The sequence below is a fragment of the Mustela putorius genome, unplaced genomic scaffold, assembly GCF_011764305.1.
Source record: "Mustela putorius furo isolate JIRA1106 unplaced genomic scaffold, ASM1176430v1.1 tig00003949_pilon_pilon_pilon, whole genome shotgun sequence".
NCBI lineage: Eukaryota > Metazoa > Chordata > Mammalia > Carnivora > Mustelidae > Mustela > Mustela putorius.
Window position 1 is genome coordinate 4480954 of NW_025422093.1, and position 12479 is coordinate 4493432.

Genomic DNA, 12479 nt, shown 5'->3' on the forward strand with positions numbered 1-12479 from the left:
ATATAGGGAAACTTGTGCTGAATATTTAGGGCCCTCCCCTTTTAGTGTAATTTTAGACCTGAATATGAATTCCTTTTCCTGACCGAGGAATTACATGAGTCCAAATCCATTTCTCTTTTGCCAACACATTCTGAGACTACAACACGCATAAAATGTCTAGTTTCTTATTACTTCCCTTTGGTAGGTGGAATGCGGGTTTAATGATATCTCTGTAAGATTAGTGAGCTTCAGAAGAAAAATACACTCTCCTACTTCTACTTTGCTTATTCTGTGTGTGAACACATACCAAAGATACAGAAACATAAATTTAACATGTTCTTTCTCTAGATGCCAGCCTATCAGAGATATTCTGCCAGACTAGACCAGGAATGTTGACCACAGAAGAGGGGGGAAAATAAACCGATTCAATTACCATTCTACAACTACACTATGCACTATGAACTGGGGTATAGCAGGTGGCCAAGATTCAGGCTCAAGTTACGACATACCTGGTTACACAGTAATCTCAATAGTGACACCTTGAAACTATATGAAAGATACAGGAACTAAGTATTTTGGCTTTTATAGTAATCAACCTGGTTCTTTTAATGAAAGCAAAGTGACTTTCAAACAAAAATGAAATGTAGGCAAGCTCCAGGCCACTGGCTGCATACAAAGAGATTCCCTTTCACAGCTGACTTAAGCTGTTCACGGCAGTTCTCTGTAAATAAGCCAACCAGCTGCAGTTAAGACTGGAGGATTGCCTGTCTTTTCTGTGTCTTGTCTTTGAAAAAGATCTCAGCCCTAGGGTCAGTGGAGGGGCAAATCAAGAATGGTGTGTTGTATGGAAGGGTGACAGCTGACTCCATTTTGGGAGGAGGTACATTCTGAGGACAAATGAGTCCCAACAATGCTGTCCTGGCCCCTAGTCTTGGACCCTCGATTTGACAGATGCTGAAAAATTTGGAGAGCTGGGTCAGTGAACAAATCAAATGAAGAAGCACAAGTTAAGATGGGCACGGACTCCAAGGGGACCAGTATAGTCCTCTGCTAATCTAGTGAGGATGATAGCTGCTTCACAGGTCCTATCAAGCTCTGTTAATACAGGAATGAGGAAAAAGAACAAGATTAATGTGAGCATTTTTGTTCGCAAACTTTTTTCCAGATGTAAATACTAAAGGTCACCCTATAACCAAGTCTCGGGAAAGGAAATTGAACCCCTTGAATTCCATTATACTCAGTCCCTAAAAATCACTGTACTGTGCTGAGTCCAGTAAAAACACCACAGGACTTAAAAGGGGAGAAAGGGAGGATTTGGGCATAACATTGAAAAACTTTATCAGTAATACATTTGAGACGATAATGTCTTACATATGTTACATGTTTAAGTAGATTAACAATATAAAATAAATATGGTATATTATCTTTAAAGATTTTTATTTATTTGTTTGACAGAGATCACAAGCAGACAAGAGAGTCAGGCAGGGAGAGAGAGGGAAGCAGGCTCCCTGCTGAGCAGAGAGCCCGATGCGGGACTCCATCCCAGAACTCTGGGATCATGACTTGAGCTGAAGGCAGAGGCTTTAACCCACTGAGCCACCCAGGCGCCCCAATATGGCACGTTATCTTGAAGAAAACCAGAAATTTGCTTTGGAAATGGGCATCAGAATGCTTGCTGCTTGTGACAAACACTGTGAAGTGGCCAAAATAGGGTTCTATGAGATCAGAAGTAAAATGTTAACACCAGATGCGGATGGATGGGTGGGACTAAATGTTATCATGAAGGTTTAGGTGGTGCAGTTTTCTGCACTCAAGTTTTTCTTGAAGACAAAATTGCCCCTTAAGCAAACAAAATGCACATCATGCTCAGATTGTTTCCTATAAATTTATGTTTATAGGGACAAATTTGCATTTTCAAAACAATACTTACCTCTGAACTGACTGTACAACAAAAGATTTTTCAAACCAAAGCTTTGAGCCAATGAAGCCCTAGGGTTTCAGGAACAAATTCTAGTAATTTAAAAATTTGGTATATCTGTTGAATTGTTTAGGCCCTGACTTGATGCATCATCTCATGTTCCCTCCCAGAGAAGAAACATGGCTGTTGAGCCCAGTGACTAATGTTATGTGTTCTAAAAGAAATGTATAAGTTCTAGAAATCATGGGAATTTGCTGTTCATTCCTTGTTGATGGAACTTTTGAGGAAGTACATAGGACATACTGGCTTTCAAGTATGCTGAGTTAGGAGTCCACATTTCGTTCTAAGTATTCCATTCACATCTTCCCAACCAATAGCAGTTTTCTTGAATTTTTCAAATTTATTGAATTTCCAGCATTGATTCCTCATCTTCCTGGTGTTCAACACATTTTCTGTGGTGCTCAGTGAGCTCAGTGTCAACTGAAGAGGGAGAAGGGTTTATTTAAAAGGGAGAAAGGGGCGCATGGGTGGCTCAGTGGGTTAAGCATCTGCCTTCGGCTCAGGTCACAATCCCAGGGTCATGGGATTGAGCCCCAGGTACTATAAAAAAGAAAAAAATATGGGGCACCTGGGTGGCTGAGTGGGTTTAAGCCTCTGCTTCGGCTCAGGTCATGGTCCTAGGGCCCTGGGATCAAGCCCCGCATCAGGCTCTGCTCAGCGGGGACCCTGCTTCCCCCTCTCTGCCTGCTTGTGATCTCTCTCTCTCTCTGTCAAATTAATAAAATCTCTTTTAAAAAATTTAAAATAAATAAAAATAAAAGGTAGATAGGGATGACCACTAATTGAATGAAGCTCAAACCATTTTTGATTGTTAAAAACCTCAGCAGTCTCGAAAATTACTTCTTTTTCCTGGATTTCTCAAGATATGTACCAAGTATCATGTACTTCATACCAAGTATGAAGAACTGGGGGTAAATGGGGGTGCTTGTAGTTTCCCTACCTAGAGGTGACCACTGTTAGTAGTTTACTTACCACAAATCTTTCCTATGTGTTTTTTTCACTTCACAAAACAGCGATCATGTATTATATAAAAACTGGTATGCTGTTTGGCACCCCCCCAACTACTACTGTGCCATCCTACCTTTTAAACTAAATATTTCTAGTAGTTTTATAAACACATAAATAGATTGGCCACCATGGAAAGACAATGAAAAATACCATTTAAAAATAGCCAAAGATAGTTAAAATTAGCAAGTCAGGAAATAACAGATGTTGGCGAGGATACAGAGAAAGGGGAACCCTCCTACACTGTTGGTGAGAATGCAAGCTGGTGCAGCCACTCTAGAAAACAGTATGGAGGTTCCTCAAAAAGTTGAAAATCGAGCTACCCTACATTGCACTGCTGGGTAGTTACCCTAAAGATACAAATGTAGTCATCCAAAGGGGCACGTGCACCCAATGTTTATAGCAGCAATGTCCACAATAGCCAAACTATGGAAAGAGCCTAGATGTCCATCATCAGATAAATGGATAAAGAAGATGTGGGGTGGTTGGGGGGGGGGTGTGTGTATCAAACAATGGAATATTATTCGACCATCAAAAAGATGAAATCTTGCCATTTGCAACAATGTGGATAAGCGAAATAATCAGAGAAAGACAATTACCATATGATCTCACTGATATGAGGAATTTGAGAAACAAGACAGAGGATCAGGGATGCCCGGATGGCTCAGTTGGTTAAGCGACTGCCTTCTGCTCAGGTCATGATCCTAGAGTACTGGGACCGAGTTCTGCGTCGGGCTCTCTGCTCAGTGGGGAGTCTGCTTCTCCCTCTGACTCTCCCCTTCTCATGCTCTCTCTCTCTCAAATAAATAAATAAAATCTTAAAAAAAAAAAATACAGAGGCTCATAGGGGAAGAGAGGGAAAAATGAAACGATGAAACCAGAGAGGTGAGACAAACCCTAAGAGACTCTTAATCTCAGGAAACAAACAATTGCTAGAGGGGATGAGGTGGCTGGGTGATGGACACTGGGGAGGGTATGTGCTATGGTGAACACTGTGAATTGTGTAAGACTGATGAATCACAGACCTGTATCCCTGAAACAAATAATACATTATATGTTACTTAAAAAATAATAACTTAAAAACAGAACAAAAAAAATTAAAATAGCCAAAGATAGGGGTGCCTGACTCGCTCAGTCATTAGAGCATACAACTCTCGATCTTGAGGTCATGAGTTTGAGCCCCACATTGGGTGTAAAGATTACTTTTAAGAAATTTTTAAAAATATTTTTTATTTATTTGACAGAGAGAGAAAGAGAGATAGCACAAGTACGTAAAAGGGCAGGCAGAGAGAAAGGGAAAAGCAGGCTCCCAGCTGAGCAGAGCGCCCAGTGTGGGGTTCCCAGGACCTTGAGATCATGACCTGAGCAGAAGGCAGAGGCTTAACCCACTGAGCTACCAGGTGCCCCTTCTAAAGTAATTTAAAATAAAACAAAAATAGCCTAAGTCCAAATCTCGGTCTTGAATTGTGAGCCTATTCATTATGTTGGCAGTTTTCCAATAAATGAGCCTACATTTTAAAAATTCAACAAATACCTCAAGTATCCTATTCAATCAACATTTTTAATAAGTTTATAAAATTTTAATTCCTCTATAGTTAGCATCCAGTATTCTGTTAGTTTCAGGCATACCCTAGAGCAATTACACAATTCTGTACTCGGTGCTTATCATGAGAAGGGTACTCTTCTTCCCCATCACCTATTGCTCGCATCCTCCCGCCCACCTCCCCTCTGGTAACCATCAATTTGTTCTCTACAGTTAAGAGTCTGTTTTTTGGTTTGTCTCTTTTTTCTTTGTTCATTTGTTTTCTTAAATTCCATATTAGTGAAATCATATGGTAATTCTCTTTCTCGGACATATTTTACTTAGCATTATACTTTATAGATCTATCCGTGTTGTTGCAAATGGCAAGATTTAGTTCCTTTTTATGGCCAAATAATATTCCACTATATATTTCTACCACATCTTATCCAATCATCTATCAATGCAACTTAGGCTACTTCCATAATTTGGCTATTATAAATAATGCTGCAATAAACATACCCAGTGCATATATCTTTACAAAGTAGCGTTTTTGTACTTTGGGGGTAAATATCTAGTCCTAGAAGTACTGGACCATAGGGTAGTCCTATTTATAACTTTTTGAGGAAGCTCCATACTGTTTTCCACATTGGCTACACCAGTTTGCATTCCTACCAACAGTACAAGAAGATTCCTTTTTATCCACATCTTCATCAACAATTGTTGTTTCTTGTGTTTATTTTAACCATTCTTTGCAATATGATGTGAAGTGATATTCCTATGTCAGCCATCTTCTGTCTTCTTTGGAGACACATCTGTTCATGTCTTCCCCCCCCCCCTTTTTTTTTAGGATTTTATTTATTTGACAGAGATCACAAGTAGGCAGGGGGTGGGAGGTGGGGAAGCAAGCTCCCTGATGAGCAGAGAGCCTGATGCGGGGCTTGATCCCAGGACCCTGACATCATGAACTGAGCCAAAGGCAGAGGCTTAGCCCACTGAGCCACCCAGGCACCCTTCTGCCCATTTTTTAATTGGATTACTCGTTTTGCTGGTGTTGAGTTGTATAAGTTCTTTATAGATTTTGCAAATTTCTTCTCCCATTCAGTAGGTTGTCTTAGTTTTGTTGGTTTTTCCTTTGCTATGCAGAAGCTTTTTATTTTGTTGGTAGTTGCAATAGTTTATTTTTGCTTTTGTTTCCCTTGCCTCAGGAGACATACCTAGAAAAATGTTATTAGAGCCAGTGAAAGAGAATTTACTGCCTGTGCTCTCTTCTAAGATTTTTATGGTTTCAGGTGTCACATTTAGGTCTTTAGTCCATTTGGAGTTTATTTTTGTGTATGGTATAAGCAAGTGGCCCAGTTTCATTCTTCATTGTCAAGGATTAATTGACCAAATAATTCTGGGTTTATTTCTGTTACATTAATCTATGCATTTGTTTTTGTGCCAGTACCATACTGATTACTACAGCTTTGTAGTATTTCTTGAACTCTGAACTGTGATATCTCCAGCTTTGTTCCTCTTTGTCAAGATTGCTTTGGCTATTCGGGGTCTTTTGTGGTCCCCTGCGCGTTTCAGGATTAATTGCTCTAGCTCTATTAAAATGCTGTTAGCATTTTAATAGGGATTGCATTGAATCTGTAGATTGCTTTGGGTAGTATGGACATTTTAACAGTAGTAGTTCTTCCAGCCCATGAGCATGGAATATTTTTCCATTTGTTTGAATCATCATCAGTTTCTTTCATCAGTGTTTTATAGTTTTCAGAGTATAAGTCTTTCACCTTCTTGGCTAAGCATCTTCCTAGGTATTTTATTACTTTTGGTAATATTGTAAATGGGATTATTTTCTTAACTTCTTTTTCTGCTACTTCATTAGTAGTGTATGGAAATTTTTGTTTATCAGCTTTGTATCTTGAGACTTTATGAACTCATTTATTAGTTCTGATAGCTTTGGGAGGAGTCTTCAGAATTTTCTGTATAGAATATCATGTCATCTGCAAACAGTGAAAGTGTTACTTCTCCCTTATTGATTTAGATGCCTTTTATTCCTTTTTCTTTTCTGATTGCTGTGGCTAGGACTTCCAGTACTAGGTTGAATAAAAGGGAGTGAATAGGCTTATTGCCTTGCACCTGACCTTAGGGGAAAAGCTCTCCATTTTTCACCATTAAGTATGATATTGTTAGCTGTGGGTTTTCATAAATGGCCTTTATTATGTTGAGGAATATTCCCTCTAAACCTACTTTGTTAAGGGCTTTTTTAAACCATGAATGGATGCTGTACTTTATCAGATGCTTTTTCTGCATCTATTGAAATGATCACATGGTTTTGATCTTTTCTCTTGTTGATGAGCTGTGTCACGTTGATTGATGTGTAAATATTGAACCCACCTACATCCCTGGAAATGAATTCCACTTGATCATGGTGAACGACTTTTTTTAAAAAAGATTTATTTGAGAGAGAAAGAGTATGTGTGTGCACACACGCATGCGTGCATGGCGGGAGGGGCAGAGGAAGAAAATCTTCAAGCACACTTCCTGCTGAGCAAGAGTGCTTGGCTGGGCTGGATTTCATGACCCATGAGATCATGACCTGAACCGAAACCAAGAGGCCAACGCTCAACCAACAGCTACCCAGGCACCCTGGTGAATGACTTTTTAAAAATGCATTGTTAGGTTTGGTTTGCTAATATTTTGTTGAGGAATTTTGCATCTGTGTTCATGAAATATTTTGGCCTGTAGTTCTTTTTGTGAGGCGAACGTGATAACCGCTACACTACGGAAACGCCTGTAGTTCTTTTTGTAGTGTCTTTATCTGGCTTTGGTATAAGAGGAAAGCCAGCCTCATAGGATAAATTTTGAAGCTTCCTTTCCTCTTCTATTTTTTGGAACAGTCTGAGAAGAATAGGTATTCACTTTTCATCAAACGTTTGGTAGAATTCACCTGTAAAGCCATCTGATTCCATTTCATTGTTGGTAATGAGTCTGTTCAAATTTTCAATTTCTTACTGTTTCAGTTTGGGAGGGTTATATATTTCTAGGAATTTATCCATTTCTTCTACATTGTCCAATTTGTTGGCATATAATTTTTTGTAATAGTCCTTTATAATCCTTTGTATTTCTTTGGTCGTATTTCTCCTGTTTTATTTCTGATTTTGAGTCCTCTTTTTGTTGCTTTTTGTTTTTTAGTGAGTCTGGCTAAAGGTTTATCAATTTTGTTGATCTTTTGAAACAACCAGTTCCTGATTTTTATTATCTGTACTATTGGTTTTTAGTTTGAATTTCCTTTATTTCTCCTCTCATCTCCTTTCCCTCCTCCTTCTGGTTTTGCATTTTGTTTGTTCTTCTTTTTCTAACTCCTTTAAGTGTAAGGTCAGGTTGTTTTACTTGAGACTTTTCTTGATTCTGTATTGCTATATACTTTCCCCTTAGAACTACTTTTGCTGCATCCAAAGATTTTGAACCACTGTGTTTTCATTTGTCTCCATGTATTTTTTTTTTTTTTAAAGATTTTATTTATTTGACAGAGAGAGATCACAAGTAGGCAGAGAGGTAGACGGGGCTGGGGGGAGGTGGGGGTGTTTAGCAGGCTCCCCGCTGAGCAGAGAGCCCAATGCAGGACTCAATCCCAGGACCCTAGGATCATGACCTGAGCTGAAGGCAGAGGCTTTAACCCACTGAGCAACCCAGGTGCCCCCCCATATATTTTTTAATTTCCTCTTTGATTTCTTGGTTGACCCATTCATTTTTTAGTAGCATGGTATTTAATCCCCATGTATGTGTGCTCTTTCCAGATTTTTTCTTGAGGTTGATTTCTAGTTTTACAATGTTGTAGTTGGAAAAGATGCATGGTATGACTTCAGTCTCTTTGAATTTGTTGAGACTTGTTTTGTGCTCTATGATGTGATTGATTCTGGAGAATGTTCCATGTGTACTTGAAAAGAATGTGTATTCTACTGTTTTAGGAAGGGGTGTTCTGACTGTACCTGTTGGATCCATCTGGTCCAGTGTGTCATTCAAAGCCACCCTTTCCCTGTTCGTTGATGTAAGTGGGGTGTTAAACTTCCGTACCATTACTGTATTACTATCAATTACTTCCTTTATGTTTATTAGCTGCTTTGTATTTGGCTGCCTCCCATGTTGGGTGCATATTTACAATTGTCCTGTCATCCTGCCGGGCTGTTAGATTTATGGTTATATAATGTCCTTTCTCTCTTGTTCTAGTCTTTCGTTTTGAAGTCGATTTATCCAGTGGCATTGAGTCAGACCAGGCATTTTTGCAGAGATGCAGTAACATCAAACTGAGGGCAGCTCTTCCTATGTTGTCCCCTGAAAAACCTTCATTAGTGGGTGGGGTCTGCAGTCAGATGAGTGGTTTGCCCCCCAGCCCACTGCTGAGCCACAGTCTGACTAGTGTGTGTGCTCATCTTACCCTGTGCCCAGGGCAGGAGTCACCTTGGAGGGTACTTGTCCCTGTTGGGACTGCTTGCCCCATTCCAGGCTTCTGGCTCCTCTTTGAATAAACTCCTGCCCAAGACATATTGGAGGGGTCAGATCTGCAGAAGGCAGGGGCAGGATGAACAGCGGTAGCAAGCTGTGCACAGGTGTGCTTTGGGAGGGGACCTGGAGTGGAGGCCTGCCTGGAGGGGGCATGTCCAAAGGGGCATATGGGGGTGGAGCCTGCTGTTAGCAAGTTAGGTAGTGAGTGTTGGCACAGCACTGGCTCCTGCAGGTGTCTGGGCTGGTAGGGGGGGAGGGAAATGGCACCCACTAGGTCCTTGGTTCTGGGAGGAGTCTCTCAGTCCCTGCCCCTCCAGCATGCACTCTGGAGATTGGTAAACAAATCCTCCTACGTGCCCCAGTGCCCCCAGAGGTTTTCAAATCGCTGCTTCCATGCAGTCTCTGCAGGGCTGTTTGAAGTGCTCTCCACGTGGGGACTCCGTTTTCTCTTGCCTCCCTGGTTCTCCCAGAGCTGAGCCGACTGATTCTCCAAGTTGCAGGTTTAGGCCCTGCAGACTAAGAACTCACAAAATTATGGCCCTCTGGTTTTCAAAGCCAAACATTTTGGGAATTTGTCTTCCCTGTGCGGGTTCCAATGCCTGGGGGTGCTTGTTGTGAGGGTCTGTTTCTCTCCTCTTTATACACCGAGTGCCCTCCTACCGTGGACAGTCGCACAGGTCCCCTTACACTGGACCACATCACGCCACCCTTCCTACCCTCTTCTCTACCTTGAGCTGTGAAGTCTGTTCTGCCGGTCTGTGGGTCGTTTTCTGGGCTATTTACACTGCTGTGTTACCTCGTTGTACCTGTGGGACAAGGTGTGCTTAGGGTCCTCCTACTTCACCATCTTCCCCAGAAATCTCAATCAACTTTTAGAGTGCAGAACAAAGGTCCTTCTAGAACTTACAGTATTCGAAGTGTTGGGTATTTTAGGGACACCTGGGTGGCTCAGTCGGTTAAACGGCTGCTTTCAACTCAGGTCATGATCCCAGGGTCCTGAGCTTGAGCCCAGCATCAGGCTCTCTGCTCAGCAGGAAGCCTGCCTCTCTCTCTGCCTGCTGCTCCTCCTGCTTGGGCTCTCTGACAAATAAAACTTTTAAAAGTGTTGGGTATTTTTTAAAAGATTTTATTTATTTATTTGACAGAGAGAGAGAGATCACAAGTAGACAGAGAAATAGGCAGAGAGAGGGGGGAAGCAGGCTCCCCGCTGAGCAGAAAGCCCCATACGGGACTCGATCCCAGGACCCTGAGATCATGGCCGGAGCCGAAGGCAGAGGCTTAACCTACTGAGCCACCCAGGCACCCCAGTGTTGGGTATTTAAATAAATGAAAACTACCTAAAGATTAAAAACGGGTCTGTGACCCTTGTCCCACTCGATTTCTTGCTGCCTCCATAATTTAGTTTTAACTCTAAAACTAAAGGGTCGGAGGGCAGAACATCTGAAACAGATACATCTGTTTCAAATAGCCAGGCCCCTCCCTGAACAGCCATTTCCTCATAAAAGAATTATCTAATCCAAAACCAGTAAAAGATCTACTGGCGGCAAAAGAGGCTCTGGGACTTCATAATACCCTCAGCAGCAAAATTATTCTTTGCAGAATTGACTTCACAGGAGCATTGGCCTAAACGTTGTCTGGTTCCTCAAACCAAGAACCCCCTTTCCAGATTACAACCTCCTAGAAAGTATCCTTTACCTTTGGAAACCCCTCATGAGGCTTTAGTACCTCAGTCCTACCCTAACCTGTCTTGTATCCTTTGTGTATCTTGGGACTGTTTGGTAACCTTAAAGATATTTTCATTTGTATTCTTGATTCCTTCAGTTTTTATCCCTATGTCATAACAAGAATACCCTGTCCTCTTTTTCCAACCTAGTAACAGAGAAGCAGGCTAAGGACCACAAAAACTGACCCCAGCCGCTAGGATCCTTTGGGCTACTGAGCAGTTCTAGCCTTGAGAGCATATTCCAAATATTTTCTACTCCTCAAGACCAGGACTTGATCCCGACCCCCTCACTTTTAGGAAAGGACAATCTGCATGAGCCTCCACCAGATTTCTACTTGCCTTGCTGTGATGATTCTGACCAAGGTCTTTCCCATTTCTGACTCTGTACTTTCTTGTTCATGCTGTTCTCTACCGAGAAAGCCACTTCCCCATCCTGTGATCGTCTTGCTTCTCCCGTGAAGGCTGCACTAGCTTCTTTATAGTTTCAGTGGCAGAAGGAAAGCTAAGTATCTGGTGCCTGATTACACTGACTTAAGTTGAGGCTTTTTTTTGGTCTCCACATATCTACAAATGACTCGAATATTTATTTACTAAATAAATATTTACTAAATACTAGAGGAGCATTTAAATATGAGGTATTTACTAGTGACCAATTAAGGATTTTTTTTTTTTTTTTAACCTCTGCTGCCTACACTCCCCCTTTGACCTAACAAGACCCAGAAAAGCTTCTCGCCATCCACTAGATGGCACTGCTCACTTGTTCCGCAGTGACCCTTACAGGATACTTTCGAACTGGACATAATTGACAATCTTGAAGCTGCTCATGCCACTTGCTCCTGCAGAGGTCTCCAGTTAGGCTACACTGGGATTATGACAAATAATATAATAGTGTTCACTTTTGATCTTCACATCTGTAGCCTACTGGTCTAAAATGACCCAGTAATAGCTCTATAATTACAGTTCATAAGCCCTTGACTCTTCAAATATGTTATAACCATCTGCCTCGAGCTACTATTTTATCTTTATCTTCACCTTCTAGAACAACAAAACTTGACTCAACTCCCCACAAATGAAAAGGGGCCCCACAGAAAGCAGGAGATGAGGCATTTTACAGTTGAGGGCTGGGACAGCCACCTTTCAGCAGGCGGTCCCCAACTTCTCCTGGGGAAGCAGAGTAGCTGAGGCACAGGGATACAGTGTGCGCCTGTGGAGAAATGTGAATGACCAGGTCACTTAGCACAAGTAGGAGACCAGCCAGCTCGGCCGGAGCAGCAGCACAGAACTGGTGGACCACTTTCCTCCTGGCTCTGCTCTCAAGCTGGGATAAAACTTCCATGCAAGTCATAACCTTCTGGGCCTCAATTTTATTTCATTATAAAGTCAGAAGTCTTAAAGGCTTTAAAAATTATGACAAAATATATATAAAAAAAAACCCTACAAAATGTTAAAAGCAGAACATCATAGATTTAGCATTCTGAATTGATTTAGAGACAAAGTGTTTTCATTATTTCAATAACCTTGATAAAACATGAGGGACAGACAATGGCTCTAAAGGAAAGATCTTGAAAATATAATTTCTTCCGCCTTCTCTTACGCCCGGTTTCCAGGCAGGAGGGATGACCTGTGGTTACCATAGCAGGAGGGCTGAGACTTACTACACACCACTTACCAGCTGAAAGAAATGTTTTTGTCCTTCTGTGAAGAGCTGAAAGAAAGAACTTTCTGGCCTTTCTAACACGTAGGCAGCCAGTTTCCTGCATTCGGCAGCGAGACGCCATTAC